The sequence below is a fragment of the Hyperolius riggenbachi genome, chromosome 2 (genome assembly GCF_040937935.1).
Source record: "Hyperolius riggenbachi isolate aHypRig1 chromosome 2, aHypRig1.pri, whole genome shotgun sequence".
Classification (NCBI taxonomy): Eukaryota; Metazoa; Chordata; class Amphibia; order Anura; family Hyperoliidae; genus Hyperolius; species Hyperolius riggenbachi.
In genome coordinates, this window is record NC_090647.1 from 198,881,217 (window position 1) to 198,887,216 (window position 6,000).

Consider the following 6,000-nt stretch of genomic DNA (forward strand, 5'->3'; position numbering starts at 1 on the left):
CTATATCAGTGCTCCACTAGAGCTTTTCTTTATTTAATGTTATTAAAAAGGTATCTCCATTTTCATTTGCAGCAAGGTATGAATTTTCAAAGTGGTCGGTTCAGAATGATGGCTGTCAACGACCCTGCACGCCGTTTAGCACTGGGATCTTCCACTTTGAGGTTAATGGTTCATCTCAATGCGTTTACTGTTGATTGCCAGTGATTGCACAAATGCTGCGATCACTCAAATTTTCAGAGATGCTACATTTAACTTTTAGCCTCGGTTGTATTCATGGTTTCATATCACCCTGGGGCTCAAAATGTGATGCGACCACAGCACAATGGGAATGGATGACAAGTGGTTTTCTGATCAGTAGCAGAAAAGCATTTAGCATAGGCAAAATCGGCCCTGAAGCTGAAATAACCTTTTCCTGCAAACCTGAAATCTACAATCTCTATATGGAGTACAGACTGTCTAGAAACTTCCCACCTCGTAGCATGGGTAATTGGCTTTACTGGGGAGGAGTTGTTACTAATTCCACAATCAAGGAAATCCATCAACTGTTGACAAACTTGGACACTTGCACATCAGCATCACAGTCTCTGTAAAGAAACCTGTGGTACAACTGTGTTTTAGGTACGTGGTTCTCATACGTATATGTAAGCAAGCTGAGATTAGACTTACTATTAATTTGGACAATATATACAGCTACAGAGTGTTATCTTTTCTAAGGCTAGGTCCATACTTGTCTGTTCAGCATCGGATCCGTTCTAAACGGATCAGTTTTTCTAAACTTTTTTTTTTCTTCCCCCTATTTTTTCCAGAAATGCTTTTTTTGCAGCATATGTTTCCAAGCCGTGGGGGGTGTGGGGGCTGCCATGCTGGAGGGGGTAGCAGCCAGGACAGGTGACAGATGGCGGCAGGGAGGGGAGTTGCCCTCTCCCTCACCTGGGTGCCCCGTCCCCGCTCCTCTTCCAGTTACTTGGGCAAAACCATATGTATTGTATAGCGGCAGCGAGTGGGGAGCTTACCTTCTTTCTCTGCTTGCTGAGGTCTTGCCCAAGTAGCTGAAGGAGGAGTGGCGACGGGGGACCCAGGTGAGGGAAGGGGGGCATCCCTGCCGACCACCGTTACCCCCGTCCTGGCTGCCACCCACAGGATGTGACACAGAAACTGATCCGTTTCTGTCTCCAAAACCGCCTGTGTAGAGAGGGGATCAGTTTTCCTATTCCCCTGCACTAACCCTCCGTGTATCCGGATCCATGCGCGGTCCAGGAAAATGCAGTTAATCCGGACTGTCTGTTCAGGATTTTAAACCAGATCCCCCTGAACGCAGACAGATACGTTTTTTTTTTCTTTAAGTCAAGACAGCTGCTATTGGTATCAGTGGCTCCGTTTTTGATCCGGGCTGAAAAACTGAGCTACGGATACGTTTACGGACCAAGGGCTTGATTCACTAAACCGATATAACTTTTATCACGGCCGTTTTCATGCTTGTGTGCAACTGCGAATTTTTGTGCGCAATCACAAATTATCGGGCGCAATTATGAATTTCTGTGCAAAACGATAATTCGTGAAAACAATAAAATGCGTGCAAAAACGGCTGTGATATGAGTTATCATGGTTTAGTGAGTCAAGCTCCAAGTGTGAACCGGCCCTAAAGAAGGGATAAGCTTGTAAATGCACATTTGTAAATATTTGGAGACGTTTTACTTTATTACAAATACATTTGATAATTAATGTATAACTGCTTAACAAAGTTATGGATATAATAATCAAATATACGATAAAACATAAAAAAAAATGTAAAATTAACAAATGATTTAAAATAAATAATAATATTAGTGTTGAATTACTTCATCATTAAACTGACAATGAATTATTAAGTTGTTAAATTATGCATTTAATACTTAATTAGTAAGAAAAAATTACAGCAAAAATGAATAATTAACAATGCATTAATAATGCATTGTATAATGGCCATTCTAATAAAACTTGTTTTTAACAAACTGTTGCATAATTTGTAATTTTAATGAAAATTGCTCTGGACATACAATATTCCAATTTTAACTAGAATTAACTGGTGTTTCTTATACATTTACATCTGAAGACAAAATTGCCTTATTACCTTATTTGCCAGATAAAACTGCTGCTGAAATTATCTGTCAGTGTTTGCAGTCTATCCCTATTGAAATCTTCATAAATGAGTTTAAACTAACAGTCATTAAAACATAAATCTAGGCAGTGTTATAAAAATGAACTTGTGGGGAGAAAAGATTATCCTCACTTGCCTGGGAAGGCTCCCTCCTGTCTCTGTTCCATGTCTCCTTCTCTTCCAAATCACCTTGGATCTGCTTTTCCAGTGTGGAACTCCCTGGAACTGTGAATGTAGGATGGCCCGTAGGATGAACTATCACTACTCCTTGCTGAGGGGCAGCTTTTTTCATTAAACTAATACAGTTTTTTAAGTGTTCAAAGGTAACTTATATAAATATAGTATCTCACAAATGTAAGTACATCTCTCGCTTTTTTGTAAAGATTTTATTCTATCTTTTTATGGGACAACACTGAAGATATGATGCTTTGATCCGATGTAAAGTAGTCAGTGTACAGTCGTATAACAGTGTAAATTTGCCGTCCCATCAAAATAGCTAAACACACAGCCATTAAGGTCTTAAATGCTATCAACAAGATACACCCCTAAGTGTAGTGTCAAAAATCTGCCCAAATTGTCAATATTTTGCATGTGCACCATTATTTTCTAGCACTGCCTTAACTCTCTTGTGCATGGAGTTCACTAGAGCATCACAGGTTGCCACTAGAATCCTCTTTCTCTCCTCTATGACAAAGCTGGTGGATGTCAGAGAACTTGCACTCCTCCACCTTCCATTTTAGGATGCCCCCTAGATGCTCAATAGGGTTTAGGTCTGAAGACATGCTTGGCCATTTCAGAACCTTTACCCTCAGTTTTTTTAGGAAGGCAGTGGTCACCTTGGAGTTGTGTTTGAGGTCATTATCATGTTGTAAAATAGCCCCGCCCAGAGTCGTCCCATGAAAAGATATAATCAAATATTTACAAAAATGGGAGACGTGTACTCACATAACAGTTGCTGTACACAACAGTAAGCCAAATGTAACATGTTTACATAGAATGAAAATATCAGGCACAGACCATATAAAATTTGTGGGTGGGAAGAATTGACACACTTTGAAAGCATTCCGATTGAACATTACAAGAATGCGAATATCAATTAGGAAATGACATATCTAACCTTATGTCTTATTGTAGCGTAGGGATGAAAAGAAAAAATAATAATTTTGAATTGTGTGTGTGTGTATATATATATATATATATATATATATATATATATATATATATATATATTTAAATAGCACATATATTAAAGACTTGGAAAATCAAAAAGACACTTGTAACAATGTAAATAAGAATATAGGATTAGCATTCAGGAGTCACTCTTCATCTTTGTCAGATCATTCGAATTAGCGCTGGATAGTAGCACATGAACAACTGAATATATAGAGGCAGTTATATCACTAAATGTAAGAACATAGTAGAGATATGACCAATCATAAATAAAAGTTCAGGAATTTGTAACCCACTGTGGGCAGCAGTAAATAATAGTGTTGAAGTAAAGAACATGGTGTTGACGTTATCACAAAGTTATGGTCATATAAGATCTTTAAAAACCATACCATCTGGTCAATCATCTTACCCATATATATTTAAAACAGCTTTTTAAAATGTTAAGTCAACTTTAATTGGATGATCTGATTAGGAAAAATAATGATGGGCACAAAATTCATAACCATCTTTGCTATATCTGATAATGGAGTGCCTGTATAGCAGCATTCTGTAATAGTGTACCCCTTTAGATTTGTTAATTTTTTAAATATTTGAGAAGCTCTCCCAACGTACCTCCCCTAATCACACTTGTTGCATTGTATGATATACACCACATTAAGGGTGAGTAACAGTATGATTTTGAGGTGATAAAGATTATTTTTGAACGTGCAACACTAGACAGCAACTACCTCTTTATATTTGGATGTTTATGTCTTACTAGCCACTGCTGATTCAAATGATATGACAACGGTAGTGATTCTTGAAAGCTGATCCTAAAACAAAACTTATTACTGCAAACAAAGATGTTCACATTCTCTATGTAACCTTTCTTGATGGGATCTGAGAGTAAGGTGGAGTGCCTGGAGAAAAACAATGCAAGCATGGGGAGAACTTTGAAATTCCATGCAGATAGTGTATTGGCTGGGAACTGAGGTCTTCAGGACTGCAGGGACAGAGTGCTCACAGTGTTATCATTGGTAGTGGAGACTGAGGGAGCCTTCATAGGGAGGTGCACTTTGCATTTTTTACTCAGAGATAGGCTTTTATATTTTGCTTAACCCCCTTGGCGGTATGATTCTTTCCGGATTTTAGGGTCTAAAAGCGGTACAATTGCTTTGCACCCTTTCAGACCCTAAAACCTGGAAAGAATGCTGCCAGGGATATCTGCACAGCCCCAGTAATCACTCACCTCCCTGGGCTCCTCCGGGTGGCACTGCAACTCTAAAGTGAGATTGCCGGCTGTCGTTACGACGATAGGCGCCGATCTCACCAGGAGGAAGCAGACCCTGGAGGATGGAAGAAGAATGGCGTCCGACGTCGGGATCCCTGGGAAGTATGTAGAAACGCTCTCGCTGCACACATTGCTCTGCATAGAGCCTCCGGCGGCTACCCAAAGCAGAGGTCAGGATTACGCTCTGAGCTGCGGTTTTCCGCCCCCACCCTAGCTCGGGGTTACCGCCAAGGAGGTTAAGGTGCCCATGTTCAATTATCCAATCAATTGGATCAGGTAGTGTCAGAGGCGCTCTAGCAAAGTTATAGACCTTCAATTGAGTTCTCCTTGTTCAATTGCCTGATGAAGCGGGATGATTGGCCCATGAAACGCATTGCATCATATCTGGAGAATTGTTTTAACCACTTCACCACTGAGGGGTTTTACCCCTTGAACACCAGAGCAATTTTCACCTTTCAGCGCTCCATCCATTCATTTGTCTATAACTGTATTAATACTTATCGCAATTAAATAAACTATAGCTTGTTTTTTTCGCCACCAATTAGGCTTTCTTTAGGCCTCGTTTCCATCTATGCGCTTCTGTCCGCTTCTGTCCGCTTTTCAGCAACATGTATCAATCTGTAACATTGATGTGCTGATAAAAAGCGGACAGAAGCGGACAGAAGCGCATAGATGGAAACGAGGCCTTAGGTGGGACATTATGCCAAGAATTATTTTATTCTAAATGTGTTTTAATGGGAAAATAGGAAAAAATGTGGGAAAAAAACATTATTTTTCAGTTTTCGGCCATTATAGTTTTTACATAATGCATGCTACTGTAATTAAAGCCCATGAAATGTATTTGCCCATTTGTCCCGGTTATAAAACCATTTAAATTATGTCCCTATCACAATGTTTGGCGCCAATATTTTATTTGGAAATAAAGGTGCATTTTTTTCAGTTTTGCGTCCATCCCTAATTACAAGCCCATAGTTTATAAAGTAACAGTGTTATACCCTCTTGACATAAATATTTAAAAAGTTCAGTCCCTAAGGTAACTATTTATGTTTTTTTTATTGTATTGTTGCTTTGTTTTTTTAAATTACAAACAAAAAATTTGGGGAGTGTGGGAGGTAATGAGTTAATTTATTGTGTAATCCAATGTAATTGTATGTGTAAAATGCTTTAGGGTGTAGTTTACTATTTGGCCACAAGATGGCCACAGTGAGTCTGTTTACATGCGACCTGTAAGCGTCCGGAAGGACGCTTACAGGAAGCAGTAGGAGGCTGGGAGAATCACAATGATCACGCTGTTTCTAATAGAAGCAGCGGATCATTGCGGGGGCTTAGATCAACGAACGGGAATGGATTTTCCCGTTCATTGATCTGCGGGCGGCGGCGTGCACAAGCAGCGGGTGGGCGCGCACAAGTGGCGGGAGCGCGG